This window comes from Vanessa tameamea, chromosome 24 (genome assembly GCF_037043105.1).
Source record: "Vanessa tameamea isolate UH-Manoa-2023 chromosome 24, ilVanTame1 primary haplotype, whole genome shotgun sequence".
Taxonomy (NCBI): domain Eukaryota; kingdom Metazoa; phylum Arthropoda; class Insecta; order Lepidoptera; family Nymphalidae; genus Vanessa; species Vanessa tameamea.
The window spans coordinates 3,581,183-3,601,072 of record NC_087332.1 but is presented as its reverse complement, the minus strand read 5'-3'; the positions used below and the strand labels follow the sequence as shown (position 1 = coordinate 3,601,072).

At 31.9% G+C, this 19,890-nt stretch overlaps 1 protein-coding gene across 1 annotated transcript in view; it reads right to left on the bottom strand.

The window, feature by feature from the left end:
- The window catches only part of LOC113398112 (uncharacterized), a 35,747-nt gene extending 17,145 nt beyond the window's left edge, over positions 1–18,602 (bottom strand). The window contains exon 1 of the mRNA XM_026636700.2: positions 18,464–18,602. The gene's annotated coding sequence lies outside the window, so the exon portion shown is untranslated. The remainder of the gene's footprint in view (positions 1–18,463) is intronic.
- Positions 18,603–19,890: the final 1,288 nt, after the last annotated feature.

The window sequence follows — 19,890 nt, the reverse complement described above, 5'->3', positions numbered from 1 at the left end:
ATGAACGCAGTCAGATATTTATCAATATGATTTCTACGCTGTATCATTCATATGATATACAAATGATACTGAATAATTTAACGATGTATTTGTAAATGGGTAATGAAAGCGTTAGAACTAAATAAACTGTCAGTTTTCATTATATTATTATTATAAACTAAATCTAATTGAAACCTCCTTGATAATAAAAATATTTAATGTAATTATAAAAAGATTAATAATGAACATGACAAGAAACGCAACGAATTGCCTAAATCCGTGAATTTTTTCGCAATTAACATTCGTTCTGTGTGATTTGTTAGGTCGAATCGGTTTATTATTCAAATTGTTATTATATAATATACGGAAAATTAGATTTTTTGTGGCGTGGTGGTTGTACAATTCAATATAACTAAAAATGTTATCTATGACCACATCATAACAAATAAAAACAAACAAGATGTGAGATCGTGTAATGTTTCCGTGAATCGTATCTACTTACTATAAGTTATATTTTAAAATTCCTTCCAATGATATAAAACAAATGATCTCCTAGTACATAACATTATTGTTTTTATCATTAGAAGATATTGGACCAATTGTAACGAAACGGTTTTTGTTATTCTATACACCGCCATTATTCTGGCGCCATATCACCTAATTTAACGTTTTGGTACATCCAGGTAACATGATCTATTTATCTGCAATTACCGAGCTGGCCTTTGGTTTCAAGAGCACGGACATTCTAGTGAAATTACTAACAGGCTATGGCTAAATATGGAAAGGTTGAACGTTTTACGTTCATGTATAGAGTTGTTGGTACGTAGCGTACTATAGTCTAATATAAGAAAATAGGTAATCAAAAGTAATCGTTGATTCAATCTTATGTCAATATGTTATTTGTATTTTTCATTCTACACCTCTTTAGTCCAACTTATATTGGTCCATTCGGGACAGCTAAAATCTATTAGAAACATAATTAATATCCATACATTCATAAACATTCATTTGTATCAAACGTAGTAATTGGAGCTTTAAATCTATTTTTAGAACATCTTCGACAGAGCTCATTTTCGAAAATGTTTTTTTTTATAAATAAATTAAGGTCATATCATAAAGACCTGGTAAAGATTTATGACTGACTGAAGAATGTCAAATTATATGCCTATAGACTTGAAAGGGTACATATCCATCCCGTTTGCATTTACCTCTATATCGATATGTAAAAACTAGACCTATTTGTATCAATAAGGTATATGACTGTTACGTTTAGCGTGTGACTTTAAAACAATACTTGAAACAGTTTGAATGATTGGGTAGAGCCACAAAGAATGTAGCTTTATAATGTATCAACATAATCTATATTCGGAATGGAAAACGGCGGATAGATTTTGACTTTGACGTATGAAGTGTAATTAGTGTATGGCATATAGAGAAGTAACTTATGTACAAAAAGTATCTTTGAAAATGTAAAAAAATTAGTAGGATCTGCTGGACATATAGAGTAAAATTTGAATGAACTATTAGAGGTTCTTCCCAGGTCCAAAGTGCTTATTCTAGAAACGGTGGTAGATTTTTCATAGTCAATAAGCTAGTTTTACTCTTCTATATTGAATAAAGATTTTGAATTCGACTCGGTCGAGTCAAACAAAATTAGAGGGAGATAACTTTAAATAAATTATTCTGTTAACCAAATTTATAAATCTCGTTTAGAAAACGCGTAAATGTCCATTTCCGAAAATTTATGGAACCGTGTCACACTTTTTCAAGTGTATATTCTATATATAGATATAGTTCTTGTTACTTTTTAAGTATACACTTTGAAATAAATTTCGTTGTGTGTGGGTTCTTCCTGTTTGGCCTAGGTCAAGCGGGGTACGGGCCTCGAGGCATGCCTCCTTACCCGGGCGTGTCTTCAATGTTCTGACCCAATGGGTCAGGGTCCTGTGGACCCAGTGGTACTTCCAGTTTTTCAGGTGTATATAAATTTGAAATAGTTCTTGTTTCTTTTTAAGTATACACTTTGAAATAAATTTCAAGCATAAACTATTTGTGATTCATATAAATCAATATCTGTTTATCGATCTTATATATCATTAACTATGTTTACAGTTAAAAACACAACGTTACAATGTATCAAATCAAAAACGTTAAATAGGAATAGTCATTTTTGTTTATTCATAATTTAATAGTTTCGTTAACAAACCTATTTGGTTTTTAATTGTGAAAAAGAACACTTGCCGATATTTTTCGGGTAAATTCGACCGGAAAGAGTTCAGGCGCAAGATGGACTTTTGTGGTTTGGACAAGAGACTTTGAAAAATTATAATTACATCCAGACAAAAATACCCAATAACTTTTTACTGCTCAACCCGGAGCTAGGATCTCGCGATATGTGTGTGGCCTAAAAACTACTAGACGAATGAGGCAGTCATGTGTTTTTTATCGATGACCATTAATCATAAAAGTTCATTTAAAGACAAATAACTTTCACTGAAATATATAATTTAAATTCCAGCCAAATTCAACACGCTATAATGAAGTTCGTGCTTAATTAGTTTTATTTATTAATAGCATTTTGAAAAAAAAAATCTTCGGATCAAATTTGGAACATAACTAATAAAATTCCGGAGTAAGTTATTTGAGGTCAATGTTAATGATGAGTTCATCCGGTTTTCGTTATAATATCAAAGTTATGTTGATGGACCCAAAGTTATGTGCGTCAAAAAATATTTATTACTAAAAAAGTCAATTTGAATGATATTGAATGGCCTTCGCTCGGAGAAGTGTGTCAATGTAAATCTTTCTACTCAGCCACAGTTAAATTCTTCTTCGACACTGTTTGCCTCTTGAAGTAAAACATTTCCTTGATCGGTATTTCCATCCTAAGTACAACCTAGGCTTTTAAATTTTTGAATCATTTTACAAGATTACATTGAATTTGGAGTGATTACTGATTCGGAATGTAGATACAACCTTTAAAATAAGTTAAGAAAATAAAACACAAAAGTTGGTGTAAATTGACAGTACTTTCAAGATTAACAACTGTAGACTATGGCTGGTCAATGAAACTTTAGAGGCTGACTGTGCACACTTTCACTGGGAAAGTGTTGAGACGTGTTTAAGCAAATTTAATTAGCACATCTTAGATGTTGACTATACACTTTTACGCGTACCTACTGTTTTCTTTACAGGGATTCCTCAGTTCAATTCTAATGTAAACATCGTGACTTGGGGTCAAAAACGACTCGTATGCCGTGACGGAAAGCGGCTTGAGGCTTATAAAGTTATTTTCTTTGTCTGCTGTATTTTTTATTTTGTTAGGTAGGCAGTCTGGCAAGTGCTTCACTTGGTCAGTGACCCACTGCCCATATAAATTGAAACATTACATTACTTTGGAAACTTTGATGTTGTGATGTTTTTTTGTCTGTAGTTACACTGACTCACACAACCCAAAAAAACTCAAATTACTGGATGGTAGATGGTATATGTACCTCTATATTTATTCAAAGGTTATTCTTTAAGCTTCAATTATTTCTATAATTTTGATGTTTCACATCTGCTGGGAGTCAGAGTGAGAGCTAGTTGCAAAATGTTATTTGCAAACACACGCCATACTTACTCTCAGGTCCAACGTTCAACTCGTATGATTGATAAAATATTAAGTGCTGTTTCTTAGCGAATATCGATTGAAACCTTTGAAATTCTTAGTTTTTCTTGGTAGAATGTACATTATACTTTCGAAATCAATGGTTCCATTAAATTTAATTTATTATAAAATTACGATTCATACGTCGGAGTCTATTGGGTTTTCTTTTCGATTTCTTGGGCACGTTGAATTTAAAAACTATTATTGTATGATAACAGCAAACATTCCATTATTCCTAGAGTTTTATAACATCAGAAATGAACGAGAACGTAGGTGTGAAATTTTCAATAAAGTTAGAACCACATCTGTGCAATCGAGGGATATCAATCTCTGTGATAATAATTATATCTTTATGAACAAGCATGTATAGCTGTATCGTTAAGATACTGTTGCCGGTTTTGATACTTTATTTTTATTATTGTGGATAAAATAGATTATAAAATATATTCCATATACGAAAGGACTTAAATCCTGCATGTTGTTCTAATATGTCTGCAACAAAACGTGCGCATCCGATAGAGTATTCGTGTGTTTAATTTGTGTTTATAATACATTTAGTGCTCAGCGGTGAAGAGGAATAATCTTGAGGAAACCTGTATGTGGCAATAAAATTATGTCACATGTGTTTTAACCTAAATTGTAAAAACCGGCGTGGTGGGATAACCCATAAACTTTCTCCTCAAGACTAGAGGTCTTTGGTTAACATTGGAACATTTGCGGGTGATACTTTTCTATACTCATTTTATAAAGTGGTCAAATTCATTCTCGGGGGTCATGCTCCTAGCATTAAGGCTCCAATTCTATACAATTAAAAAGAGGTATTGTGGGACAACCGGTTGGAACGAAGTTGCTTTCGCTGTTATGATAAAATACAATACATACATAAGTATTACATAACAGGCACAATTAAATAAACGTTTGAGAATAATTAAATGAAAAGAAATAAAATTGTTATTAAAATACCGTATGAACTAAAACAATGACAATATAAGAGTTTAAATAATGTAATATACCGTGTACCCTACAATAGAAAGGTTAACGGATGGAAAAGTCGTGGAAGGAAGCTTTGATTTTCCTTATTTGACGATTTCTGCCACTCTACTGTAAACCATGTAAAAGAACTTCGTTCCAAAAATCAGTAATAGAATTACATTATTGCGTGCTATAGGGTATAAGTTACATTTATATTATATTAGTAAACATGCGAAGCCGGAGCGGGTCGCTTGTTTTTAATATATTAATCATTTTAAACTTACACAAGTAGGACTCGGTGGCTCACCCAATTACCGTGTGATACTTATACACCGAACATGGCTCACTCATGACTTGTAATACGAAACATGGCTGAGCTATGTACTTAGGGGCAAAAGGAACGGACAACTTCATGAGTTTTTTTTTATTATCATATTAGACAGACGTCCTGTCCGTGCCATCATATATTATCCTCTAGCCCTTATCCCAATTTAATTCGGGTCGGCGCAGCATGTCTTCTTCTTCCATACTTCCCTATCTGACGTCATCTCACAAGTAACATTCTTTCCAGCCATATCTCTCACACAATCCATCCATCTTTTCATTGGTCGTCCCCTTCCTCTATATCCATCCACGTTCATGCTCAAGACATTCCTCACAATATGTTCCTCATTCCTCCGCATAACATGCCCATACCAAGATAGCCGCCTTCCACATAACCTCTCGGCTATCGGTGCCACTTTCAAACGTCCTCTCCGTGCCATTGTTATATATAAGATTTTATTGATCTAATTTCGTTTAATGTGCCTGAAATTTGTTGTAGTGCCAGCAACACAATCTAAATTGCATTTCAATAACAATGCATATTGTAATGAATTAACATCGCCTTTAATATTCCGGTATCGATTAAGAGATAAATGTAGATATTTAGTTTACTTTTTCATCAGCGTTATAAAATGATTACTGGGGAAATACCCAACTTGCTCAAAGAGTACACAAAAAATTTGAAAACAAATAAATAAACCTCGCCTTTCATTTTTTGTAGCCTAATATCACATTAATGCTTATCACTTTTGGTATCTGTGCTGCCTTGATCGTCTTCGACGCATACAAATGAGTCAGAAGAGAAAACACTGGTACATAAATATATTATGTATATTGCATACGTTATATAGACGTTTGGTTACTATAAAATAAATTATGAAAATCGATCCAAGTGATAGCTAATTTATGCAATTAAATGCTGTTTTCAATACACAGAGTGTTTTTATAAAAGTAAAGTAACGGCCTTATGACGTTCCACTGCTGGATAAAAGCCTTCTTTCGTTTGGAGGTTTGGAGCTTAGTCCACTATGCTGTTACAATGCGGTTTAGTGAATTCAATAGTGAGATGCTAGTTTATAACAGATGTTTCAGAAAAAAAAATCCTACTCAGTTTCTTTCTCCGGTTCTTTTCAGGTCCGAGGTGTTTATTTCCGAACCGGTGGTAGATTTTTGACTATCAATAAGAAAATGTAACGCTTCTTTATTGAATAAAGACTATTGATTGTTTAGATTGATCTGAATAATTCTAGCGTATTCAATTTATTGGTTACATGAAATGCTTTGATTCTAAATATGTGATTGTTTTTTCTTTGAAAAATAAAACAATTAAATGTTTCTTATCAATGTATAGGCGTCTCTAATCTTATAAGTTATTCAATGAAAGAAATGGAATGTTCCCAGTTGTAAACCACAAGCGGTTACATGCACATACTACATGCACATAACTGTCTCCGCTTGATTAGTCAAATCCATCGCCAAGTTAACAGTTTCGATAAAAACCACGAGGTTGTTCAAGTGTTTCCGAATAAACGTTGCAATACAAAAAACGCTGGAGATTCGCTCATTACGATCGAACTCGTTCGATCAATGACGCGGCGAAAGTCTCACCAACATACAAACAAAACCTACAAATTTTATTAGTATTAGTGAAACGAATCGCTTTCTAGTTCCAATAAAAAAAATACACGATTTGTAGTTTGAAGGAAATCCGTAGTAAATATTCAAGGAATAAATATCAAAGGAAAATGGATTTTTTTATGTTATTTTACAAATAGTTGCCGCCCGCAGCTCTATTGCGTGTTAAGGGGTCGTATGTTTTAGATATAAAAAGCCTATGTCCTTCCTTGGAGTTTAAGCTTGCTTGATACCAAAGTTCAACAAATTCGATTCAGTGGTTTAACCTTAACCGTAAAGCGTAACAGACAAATCAAATCAAATCAAAATATACTTTATTCAAGTAGGCTTTTACAAGCACTTTTGAATCGTCATTTAACAAACTATTTAAAGTAAAGCTACCACCGGTTCGGAATGTAGATTCTACCGAGAAGAACCAGCAAGAAACTCAGTAGTTACTTTTTTTCAACATCTAAAAATACAGTCATGTTAGTTAAATACTATTATATATGTATGTTATGTCTCCTGCCTGTAATTCCACGCTTTTTTATCATCAATATAATCTTGTATCGAATGCCTATGCCTTATTTACCAATGTATTTTTACAATTGACTTGAATCTATGAAACGGAAAACGGAAAAGTTAAAAATGTCTGCGGAATTTTATTATAGAGGCGGATACCTTGCCCCAAGAATGATTTATTGACTTTGCGGAGTCGGAAACTTAGCGTTCTAAGCTTATCCTTACAGACAGAGTTACATTCGTATTTATAATATTAGAATAGATTGTTTAAAATTTTCAATATGATAAAGACAATAGGATATTGCAACTCTATCAGAGAGAGCCAGGATGTTATATAGGATATTTAAATGTTCTATAAATGGCCGATGTACTTATAATAACTAATTAAAGCACAAAATTACGGCAGTGACATAGTCACTGAGTGACAAAACTCAGTCTAATAAAATATAATATAACCACTCGATTCAATCACAAGGTTATTTATGAACAATACAAAAAAGCATTAATGTCTTTGAACATCAAAGATTAATTAAGGGCAGTAACAAAGCGAAGTCGATAGATACCAATGTTAAGTAGCAATTATTATTCGCTAAGCGATTCGCTTTCTAGTTGCGAATAACGTACGATTAGTAATTTCGGGGCGAAATACTACGCAATACAAAATTGCGGTCGAAATCTTAATTTTAACAGGTAAACAGTTTGCTTTCTACTGTTTTTGCTTGTTACCAATTTATATAGGCAATTTCCTAACACTGCTGACATTGAATGATAAATTAATTGCGTTTAATGTATAATATATATATATATATATATATATTATGTTAATGATTGAGAAGGCTCGAAAGTGAAGCGAAAGTATTCCAGCGAAAGTGTTAGGGAATTCATTTTGTAATATTATAGTATTAACTTTATGTAAGGTTGGTAAGTATTGAGTGTCGAACTATTTGACGTATCATTGATATTCTGCGTAGCGTAATGAGTGCTCATGTGTTTACTATTTTTTTTTTTTTATAATTATGAACTAAAAGTCCGAAGGTGTGGGCAACAACTAACATTATATAAAAAAAAATATCTTAGAAGAACTATTGTCCGGCATTCGTGGCAATTTTTCTTTAAATATTCTTGAATATACTATCGTTAGAATAAACACACTATGTGTAGTTATATGCTAGAAAACTTCTTTGAAGCCTTAACTGAATCGGATGGACGACAATACGAAGAAAAACAACCATTAAGTTTTTTCGACTAGCAATACCAATGCGTTGTACTGCGTTTGTTTATAAACCAATCGTCATGGACAACGGGATAGATGTGCGCTGTCTAGCAGCGAATAACAAACGAATTGATAGTTTAAACATATACGCCAACATAACAGTGATCTGTCTAACGGTTTCAAAGTGTATCTTAATGTGGTTGAGGTTAACCAACATCATAATAACATAAAATTATTTATCAATATAAATTAAAGTAGTTTATTATGTTTTAGGAAAAATTCCTAAAGCTTAGCATAATTTTGTATTAATACCAAGATCAGGCGTTTTGATGACGTCAGTAAACCTGACTGGTTGCATTAAATTTATGCAGACGAGTAAAAGCGACCTACTGTTCCACTATATAGGTGTTTTTACCTTAAAATTGTATTTTAAAACATACTATAGATACCTGCTACGTATTGATATATTGGATTACTCGTTATAGTGCCCTTGTAAAGTAACTAAAAATAATCCGCGCCAGGGGACGCCTGGAAGATGTTAAACATCGATATTGATGATTAGTGAAATAATTTATATTTAAAGATAACCAATTAAAAATATTATCTGTGTATATGGTCGATGGTGACCACTTAACAACAGGTGGCCCATTTGTTCGTCCACCTACCTAAAAAGAACTATAGATGCATTATTTTAATAAAAATATTTCAATCAATGCTACCTAAACAAAATTATTTATTATAGTCATAGCGGAAAGTGTTAAAAATGAAAACACGAACGCAACAAAATTAATTATTTTTTAAATTTTAACACGTAAAGTGTCATGTTCTCTAGTAGAGATTTGTTTAATAGGACCTCAGTAGTTTCATGGTTTGTTGGTAGTGAAATTAGTCACGGTTGAAGTTTTGGAGACTTGTCAGCAACATAATAAGCTCAATCCATAGACCTAAAAAAATATAGAATAGACGTATTATTAAATAAAATGTACTCTCATAAAGTTGATAAGAAATCGTAGCTGTGTCGCGTCCGTTAATTCTCGCATGACACAAGCAACATTAATTTATTGTTAATAATTATAATATTTTTTTTACAAGAGCAAACACAGATTTTCCCGCTAAATCTTCTAGACTCTACATTCCAAATCGTTGCCATCACACACATTAGACGCACTTAATTATGCACTCGCATTTACACAAACAACACTCAACATTATAAAACAAGGCAGTAAAAGGGTTCTACACAAAAACAATTTGTACAATACAATATACGTATGTTTGAAAAAAGATCCAATCAAAAAAGGTTTCAATGTAATATTATTTGAATGTATGCAACAATGAAGAACGAATGAATGTTATATAAATTCGCACGTGAAACTGAACGCATTAACAACAAAACATAAAATGGTTTAATTAAATAATTACTTAAAGAAAGTTAGTATAACACGAACATATTATATAAAGATCTCTCAACCGTTAAAATTATAAAAATATAATTAAAAACAATCTTTTACGTTATCACTGTACTGTATTGTTATCGGTAACGTTTAACGCTTAACGTTTTAACGTGACGTTTAACGTTTTTAGTAACGCGAAAATTTCAGCTCCATTGCTTGGGTTAAATTTAAATGGAATTAAAAAACACAATATAAATATTTGATCCATACTGATGGTGAAGGCCATTAATCCATACTATCTATATTATCAATGCAAAAGTAACTCTGTTTGCATGTATGTATGTTACACAGAACCGAATTTGGTGCAATTTGGTATGAACAATTTGAAGTCCAAGGAAGGATCCCTGATAACCAACATCTAAAACGCAGGCTAAGCCGCGGGTTTAACTGGTAGTAGTTTGTAATTTTTTTTAGCGCTAAAGCGGTTTTACACTTAGCAATCAATTGTAAGCGTGTGATCAGACAGACGCGATGAATAAATAATGTTTTAATTAATGTTCTAAGCAGTTTTGGTAATTGTATTAAATTTTCTGGTAACGTCAAATAGAAGTAGCGATAATTTACATAATTTTCGTAATCATATAAACTCTTTTAAACAATGTGTTCTATTTTCAAATAATTGTAATAATATTATTTTGTTTTTAATGACGCGATTAATACAAAAACTGTTAACAATAATATTTATGATCATAATAATTTATAGTACTTAGCACTCGAAAGCAAATTATACTTTGTAAATGATTTTAGATAGTGAATGTAATGATGATTTAAAGCTAATTAAAATCACGCCATAATTACTTTTTACGTATAAATATTTAGATACCTATGTCAAAACGCCATCTTTGTTTAGAGGCCATCAGTAATCTTTTTTTTTTTTTCAAACATTCAAAAATAATAACATTAATGTAGGTACGTGTCAGTTAAATAAATCCTAGTTACAATAATTATTATGCAAAATATTAATATAACATTAAAAATATAAATATTTGTCGAAATAAAAAATATATTTAATTATGAAAATAAATGTAGTATCTACTTTTCAAAACAAGAACGTCAAATTAATAATAGCAGATATTTTTTTATCTGTAAATAGAAAAGTTAAAGCGCCATCTTTGTTTCATGGAAATTCCCATTTAATCAGAAGTTGTTTTTCCTTACAGTTAAAAACGTCTACATCGCGTGTTACTAACAGCTATGAATGTTCGTAATATGAACGGGCATATGAATCCGAGTTAATAGCACTCGTTCAGTTAAATTATAGTTCGGAGTGGAAGTGAAAGTGGTTCGGTTCGATCTCGCACGATTGTAAAATGAAAATAAAAGTGTAGTTTTAGACATCGAGCTCCTGAGCGGCGATTTCGTCATACTTTCTGTTAACTTATTTCGTTGGACTATAAATTATTAAATGAACTATCATTCATCAAATATATGACGTTTATAATATAGTTATTATTGATTGAATAATAATTGATTAAATATAAAGTTCCCCCGCCGCACCTGTCTGCCTGTGTGAACGCGATATAATCAAAAACCACCTAAAGGGTTTTGGTACGGTTTTCACCAGTGCACGGACTGACTAATGAGGAAGGTTTAAGTGTATAATATATTAAGGTTTTGAGTAAATTAACTAAAATATGGCGCTAATTGTTCAAGATGTCGGGAAACCATGCCGACTGGGAGCTTTACTGGGCTGCTGATGTATACAAATATTATAAATGCGAAAATAACTGTTTTACTCTTTCACGACCAAAACATTCAACTGAATTTGATGAAATTTTGTAGGAAGCACGCTTTTACTTCAAACATCTTACACAAATAGTAAAGAAAAATGCAAAAGTAACTGGATCTACATATAATTTACAACAATGTAATGGAACATAATTTAATGCATTATATAGAGTTTAAGTTGAGTTTATACAAGAAGTGTTAACAGATTATAATAATCTGTATATTAATAATTGTAACTATATATTTATTTTAATATATTTATTGCTGTTATGTTAAAAATAGTAATCATTATTATTTTATATTTTAAACCATTATTAACGTCTACTAGAATTAAATATTGATTTTGTTAAATGACTTATTTACGATATTTTTTATCTGTGAAAGAATGGATTTTTGGCGGGCTTTTTAGAAAATATAACAAATTAACTAACCTTAGTAAAGGTTTAAGTTGGCTAAAAATAAGAACATTTTCGTTATTTTATATGTGATTTTTTCCATTAATAATTAATTTCGTATAATTAATAGCCATTAATGACTAATTAATTGATGAAATATGTAATGAAAGTTTATTATACTGTACAAAGGAGTTTCTTATGGATTAGATGTTATAGTACACCAAACTCGAATGTCGAAGAGCCTTTTGTTTAACCACAGACTACCAAAATCTAAATCCAAATCATCAATAGTCGTTAAGCTGTACCTATGTGGTCACACCTATATCCTGAAAACTAACAACTTACTTCCCTTTACGCTGACAGTATACAGTAACCAATACAACTGTTTGCGGTTGAAATTTTGTATGGTGATGAGTCTGAAAGGTTTCTGACAAATATGTCAATAGAACAGCGATATGAATAGAACAGTAAAATATGAAACTATGACACACAAATATATCCTAACTGACATATGAATGGACAGATATTAATATTAATTTCGACAGAAAACAAGAAACTAATTAACATAGAAAATTTAAAATCGTTTTCTCAAAACAATGTCACATTCATAATATTCATGTTTTTGAACGATGTATATTTTCTTGCTTGCTTGTAATATATTATATATATATAGCTATAGTTTGTAATAAGCAACTTCGTATGGTAAAAATGTTGACAAGAATCCTATCATAAGACCTGCACTCATTTGAGATGGCTTTGTCTAGGTTTGTACCATCTACCCAACTATTAGTCTAGTGAAAATCAACAATTCTTCTAATTAATCATTCTGAAGTTCTTTTCTTTACTTTCTGTAGCGAAGTGAGATTTTCTTTTAAACAAAACTAATTTCTCAATTCTCGCCATTGTGTGCGTTTTTAAATACAATGGCTGTGAAGGCGGAAATATGCTATTGATTTGACGATAAATCTTTGTTTAACTTTCTTGATCATTATTGACATTTTCATTTAAAGCAAAAACTGTCAAAATCATCTAATGAGAAATTTTCATTTACATTTAAGCATTTTTTTTTTAATAAGGTACTTATTTTAATACCTTGTGTTTTGGCATGTTTGACTATATATTATAGATTTATAAGTCTTGCCGAGTTATAGATTTTAAAATTATAGGTCTAAATTGAGAAAAAATATTTTGGTATATCGTTTAAAATATTTCAGCAGAAAGAGCCGTTATTCTTTCGCCCCAACTCTCTCCAGTAGTATTTGAGTGCACACTTAAGCTCTATCATCCTGCACAGTTAACTTTACTTTGTTGATGACCTGTGCGGCCGAAATCGATCAGGACATCATCTTTAATCAGTTAGAAAGAACGCAGACAGTATGAAACAATGATGATGGAGTATTCATTTTGTATATTTAATGTACATACATGTTGGTTTTGTATGCTGACTAGCAGTGAAAAACCCGATGGTAAGCCTATAGACAATGGCACTGTTGGAACGATAGCCATCATCATCTCACCAACAAATTGAGTACCAAGAAGTAATGTCTCTGGTCCCTGTAGTTACTCTGGCTCGGCCCCCTTCAAACTTTAACTCAACCATGCTAAGTATTATTGTTTTCCAATCCACATCCTTATCCTACATTCCACCGAATGTGGAAGTCAGGCTTTCACAAAGCCACCAAGTCAAGTTATTCCACTGGTTTATTCGGATAGCGTTAAGGATATTCTTATCAGGGAATGATATGAGGTTAAAATCTGTCTGTAACTCTATACTCAGATTACTTTTGTTTATGACGAATGAAAGAATTCTTGACCTTATTCTTTGAACGAAAAAGGTATTCCATACTATGAATGTCACAAGCGTCCGGTTTGGGTGAAAGTTTGATTCACGCCCTTTTGACGTAAAACGGTGGTATATCGATATATGGCACACAATATGACATTTTCCATTAATATTTGATGTTCTGATGGAAAATAACATAAATAATAAGGTTTAAGTCTAATAATTATTGACTTTTCATTTGTAAATGTATAATATGTGTTCGCCGTTTTTTAGAGTGACTTTTTATGTTTTATAATAGTCTGATCTTAATTTCCGTATTTATTGAATTGCATTTTATCTGTAGATCTATTATGTTAGAACAGAATTGAAACTCATCGAACACAATGAAATGTCAGAAAATGGTATGTAATATTGAAAATATTTAATCACACGCATTAAATAGCGTGTCACGTTCGGTCGGTTTTCATCTCATGGCGAGTGAGATACGAAGTGAGGTACTACCGGTGTTTTCATCGTGGCTTTATAATTAATAGGATATGCGAAAAAATTGAATTCAAAATTCCATACCAAATATTTGTCAGAAAAATAACTTAGAAAATTGATGTTCTGCTGTTTTCTCGTTGAAACCTGTAGTTTAACATTGTTTTTTTTTTTTTAATATAGACGCGAGAACGTAACAAGCAAACAAATAAAGCAGCTTCCTATAGTTAGAATAATTTACTCTTTGAATTAACACTTTCAACAAGCGACATTATTTATAGACGTACTTCATCATACCATAAACATTAATTAATTTACAAAACCGAAACTCACCTCGTCGGTAAGTAAAACAAGCTAAATAGAAAGACAAAAATCTTTATGGTATTCAATTGTAAAATAACGATTTTACGGATAAATTCACAATAAAATTGCAAACAAAGGCTTTATCATTAATAGTGATCTCTTAAACAGCCTCGGGCGTAGTGAGATTTCACTTACAGAATCAAAATCCACTTGTTAATGTCAGTACAAGTGATAATCAATGACAATTAACCAGATATCCAGACACATGTTACTCCTGAGGTTTAATGGTTTGAAGAGCGACCGCAATAGTAAGGACTCGTATAATTACAAATACCACGGATCATATCTCGGTTGATATGGTTTACGCAATATTGAAACCATAGAAGAAATTTACTGCAAAATGACAGTTTATCTGACTTTAAGTAACAATTTAGTAATCTGAAAAAACAAATCAATTTAGTACGTCAATGTAACCTAAACGTAATCATAGTGACTGGGTGATTAGTTTAACAATGTGTTGTCTTCTTTTCTCGAATGTCTAATCGACTATGTCAGAAAGAGGTGAAACAGTCTAAACACCGGATAAACAAAGTAAGGCTATTGATGATTTGAATTATTTTGGTTTGTCTAGTCAATAATGACCTCTTTTAAAAATTAAATATGTTTTAAATCATTTTATACATTTGATGTCGCTTTAAATGTCAAAAATGGAACGTAAATTAAAGTTGATATAAGCAGTTAAGTGGGATCGACTTGTATTATAAATGAAGTCATATTTATCACTGAGAACAGAACTGTTTTTAGTGCACAATGTAGCTGATCTATTGTGTATATACGTGAAAGTTTTATTACTACAAGTAATTAATACGGGATATTAACCATGTTTATTTTATTTTTATTTGGTGGAGCTCGATATTTCGACATAATCTACGAGTGTCTTGTTCACGAGACTCACGTGAAAAAACATGGTAAATATCCCCTTTTAAATACTTGTAGTAATAAAAATAACCATGTTAATTTAAAATCTTAAACAAAGTTTTGTTTAGTATTCCTCCTTGGTTTGGAATAAGCTAAATATTTAAATATTAAAATATAAATATTTAAATTCTTTCTATTAATTAAATTACACATACATAGGTATGTTAATGAAATACAATTAAATTATTATAATTACTAGCCACCCGTCTCGGTTTCACACGGTTACAATGTCTAAATATAATTTCAAGATTGTAGAACAAACATAAACAATAATCTTGTTTCTTTCCTGTTAGGAAATTTGAAATTCTCGGCTTTTCTCTACTATGATATGCATGTATTGTATTAATCTGTTTATTGATGAAAACATTATTAAAATCCGTTGCATAGTTTAAAAGATCTAATCGTACAGACGGTGGGAAGCGACTTTGTTTTATACCATAATAGCGGCTTCTCGTTTATTGAGTAATATATTTATGGCTATTTTTGCTAAACCGTCTAACACTGTAAATGATATAAGATCTCTAACCATCGATATTCAAACCGGAACACAGCAATACTAAGTATTGCTGTTTGACGCTAGAATATCTGATGAGTGAGTGGTATCTACTCAGACGAGCTTGCACAAAGCTCTGCCACTTAGTACGCCTAGCCACTGACCCATTTCGGTTCTAATTTTAATGAATGCCCACAACGTATCCAAATTAAACATAGATTGCATAAAATAAAGCCAGGACTTTATTGCATGCGATTTTTCGTAATGCTATATGTAGTATGTAGTTACATAATGTTTTTTATTAAAATAAATTAACTTGTAAACTTGAACTTTAATGACATTCTAATTATGAAAAAACCAAAATCTTTATTTTTATTATGATATTTATACCAATTATTACAGGTGGCGGTCGACTTAATAATGAAATCAGAATAGAGAAAATTCGGCACTTCCGCAATCGGGACTGCTTTCTATTTGAATACGGTTGTGATTTCGAATGTGTTCAATCGATAGCTTTAAAATTATTTTGAAAGCAATGTTTTAAAGTGATCCCAATTTTCTTAAGAGTTGTTTACCGTTAATTGATAAGCTGTTTATTGAAGCATATCAAAATTAACATAAACATAAATAATGATAAAGATGTATTTTCTATTATCCACGAACAACATTCTTTGGAGATGTGATTATTGGTATAAAAATATCGACTTCATGTTAAATGGTTAGAGTTATAATACATATATTTGAATCTCTTCTTCACCGACATGACATTGACCAAATAATCTGTGCCTTATGACACTAAAAATAGCCACAAAAAAAGTTGAATTTTAATGAATAGGACGAAACAAACTAACGACAGTTGAAAATTCTTCTGGACACAAAACTCTAAAAATATCCCAATGTTGGGCTAAGAGTCCCTTTGAGGAGAAAGTTCGGACTTTGATGGATACACAAGTGGCAGATGTTTTGTTGAAATTAGACTATTCCAATCTTGGGCCACGTCGTTTCTTGAAAAAAGTATCTGAAGGTATAAATTTATACTAAAATAAAAGCACTCTTCTCTGCTCTCAGAAGTTGTCGAAACAATCGAAGTCCCGGTAATTACAATATACCACCCATCACTGCCTTTATGCCACAGCTATTCGACCGCTAAAGATTACCTCTTAGTATCGTTGTTTCCGGTTAGAAGGGTGAGTGCGATATTTGTAATTACAGGCTCAAGGGACATAACCTGTTAGATCCCAAGGTAGGTGACTAATTCGTAACTTTCTAACAGGTGGCCTTTACCTACACTTTTTATAAAAAAAAAACTTAATAATCATAATATTTTTAATGTGAAAAAATGATATTTATCAGTAATTTTATTTATTATTGTATGTCATCCAAATTATTTCTGCAGTAAATTGGTTAGGTCATTAGTAGAATGTTGGCAGTTAGTAGACTATACTAGGTTGGGATTTGCACACCAGGTATAGTAGTCTTATTAAATATAACCTGCTTTGTTTATTAAGAACGTGTCTTGATAAAATATCAGAGACCGTGTCGAAAAAAATAGTGGCCGACGGTTGACCATTAAGAACACACCCACCAGTAAAGTATTATGACGTTTGGCGAGTGTCTCACGTGGATGACACGCACACCAAGATTATGAAATTGGCTCGTTTGTTTTGGTTCTTTTGTATTACGACACTCTGTCTGGATATATAAATAATCTAGGATAATATGTAATATGTGCGATCCTGTACTGTCCCTGTATTATGTAGCGGGTTAATCTGGTTTTAGTTGGTAGTCTGGCACTCATCCAGGAGTCCGAGCACAGCTAAGTACAGTTAGGGTTACATTAGTAGCCTGTAAATTTCCCACTGCTGGGCTAAGGCCTCCTCTCCTTTTGAGGAGAAGGTTTGCAGCATATTCTACCACGCTGCTCCAATGCGGGTTGGTGGAATACACATGTGGCAGAATTTCGTTGAAATTAGACACATGCAGGTTTACTCACGATGTTTTCCTTCACCGCCGAGTACGAGATGAATTATAAACACAAATTAAGCACATGAAAATTCAGTGGTGCTTGCCTGCGTTTGAACCCGAAATCATCGGTTAAGATCCACGCGTTCTAACCACTGGGCCATCTCGGCTCGTTACGCAGTTAGTGTTGTCAATTGTTATTGCAAAAAAGAAAAGTGTCCTATACGACATTATTTTTAGCGATTATTAAGCGCGATATTCGAATAAAATATCAGAAGTAATTTGGCATTTCTATATATCTACTATAAGCTATAGTTGACAATACCAAGTAGTATATTGTATGACAGTCACAAAATATGTCAACGACGTGAACCTAACGATGTCATTATCTTAGAAATTCTTATTCGCTAAATATTAACAGAGCAGAAACAATGAAGGCGAAATGTAAAAAAAACAAAAATTTTAGACTACGATGTGTTGTAACAAATTGTTATTTACAAACATTCAACAACGAATTATAATATGATTAACATTTAAAATAACTTTCACTACAACTGAAATAATTGTAAAGTAACCGACTTTCATTTTATAATAAAAATATGTATATATAAAGTTACCTCAATCCGACGGAATCCGGAATAATGTCGCACTGGTCAGTCACAGATAATAAAATTGGTTTCGTATAGGGGTCAGTCACAACGCGACATGCACACACGTTCAACGTCGTACCACTAAACTGTGGCTGCGGACTGTGGAGAGAAGGTACTCTTTCGCGCCTTCGAGATGTAACAGTGAAGGGAAAAGTCGATTAAATTGTCGATAGTTTGTGATTATTATTGTAAATAATTTGTGGTGGTTGAGCTGTTTTGCTGATTCTTATGTACGTCGATTTATATTCGTTTTTATCAGACAACTGAACAGCAATACATTGTATACGGTCTAGTTTGGAGGTTAAGTGAGGTCCAGTTTAATTATAAACAAGAGTAAAAATTTAAATGAAAATTAATTGAATATAGTATTAAGAATTGTTTATATTTTTTTAATGCCATATGTCAAATATCTATGGGAAATGGTGATCCCTGCCCGTGTTATAAATAGAAAAGATGTTTATGATTATAATTGTATGAACTAGTTTTGCAAGTATCGATGATTGTGTTCTACCTACCCAGTCGTGTTTACGGGGACGTAGATACACATCATTAAATTCAAAAATAAAAATAAAAGAAATGTCAAAAGTACCACTACTTTACCTACAATAAATTGACTTGTGAACGATATTTTTTTAAGTATTTAATAAAACTGTAAAAAATATTAATAAGTATTCTTTATTTTCTATTCTGTATCCCGAAGACTTCATTAGTTACTAAGAAAATTATTGTATTTTTTAAGATAGCCTTATAATCGAGTGTGTAGTTAAAATAAATTGTATTTATAGTTTGTTTATAAACAATTTAAAAACACATTTGTGTTACTGTTTTCAGTCTAAATGCTTGAAAATAACAACATATATTTTGAAAATCTTATTCTCTGCCTTTATTATATACTACTATCGATATTCTACTTAAACATCACTAGCAACGCGGTTTGCCAAACCGTGTTCAAGAGCAAGATGAAGATCTGGGTCTTTGACCGCAAATACGAGCCGATATCAACTATATAACTAAACGTAGATTTAGTATAACTTGACCATTGGATGAATAAATTAAAAAAGGGGAGTTTTTATATATAGTTGTAATGTAGGCAGGAAGCGAGTAACCGTGTCGGCTAAGAAAAATATATTTCAGCCCTAAGATCACAATCAATTTTTATTATTATAGCATTTAACTTTTATTGAAGTATAAACAACCCGCATTGGAGCAGCGTGGTGGAATATGCTCCAAACCTTCTCCTCGAAGGGAGAGGAGGCCTTAGCCCAGCAGTGGGAAACTTACAGACTGCTAATGTAAAAAAAGTATATACTGTCTGAACACGGCAAATTGTTACAAATACACGTAGTATTAGAGGTAGTTTTATAAAAGCAATGTCTTAAGGTAAAATACACATT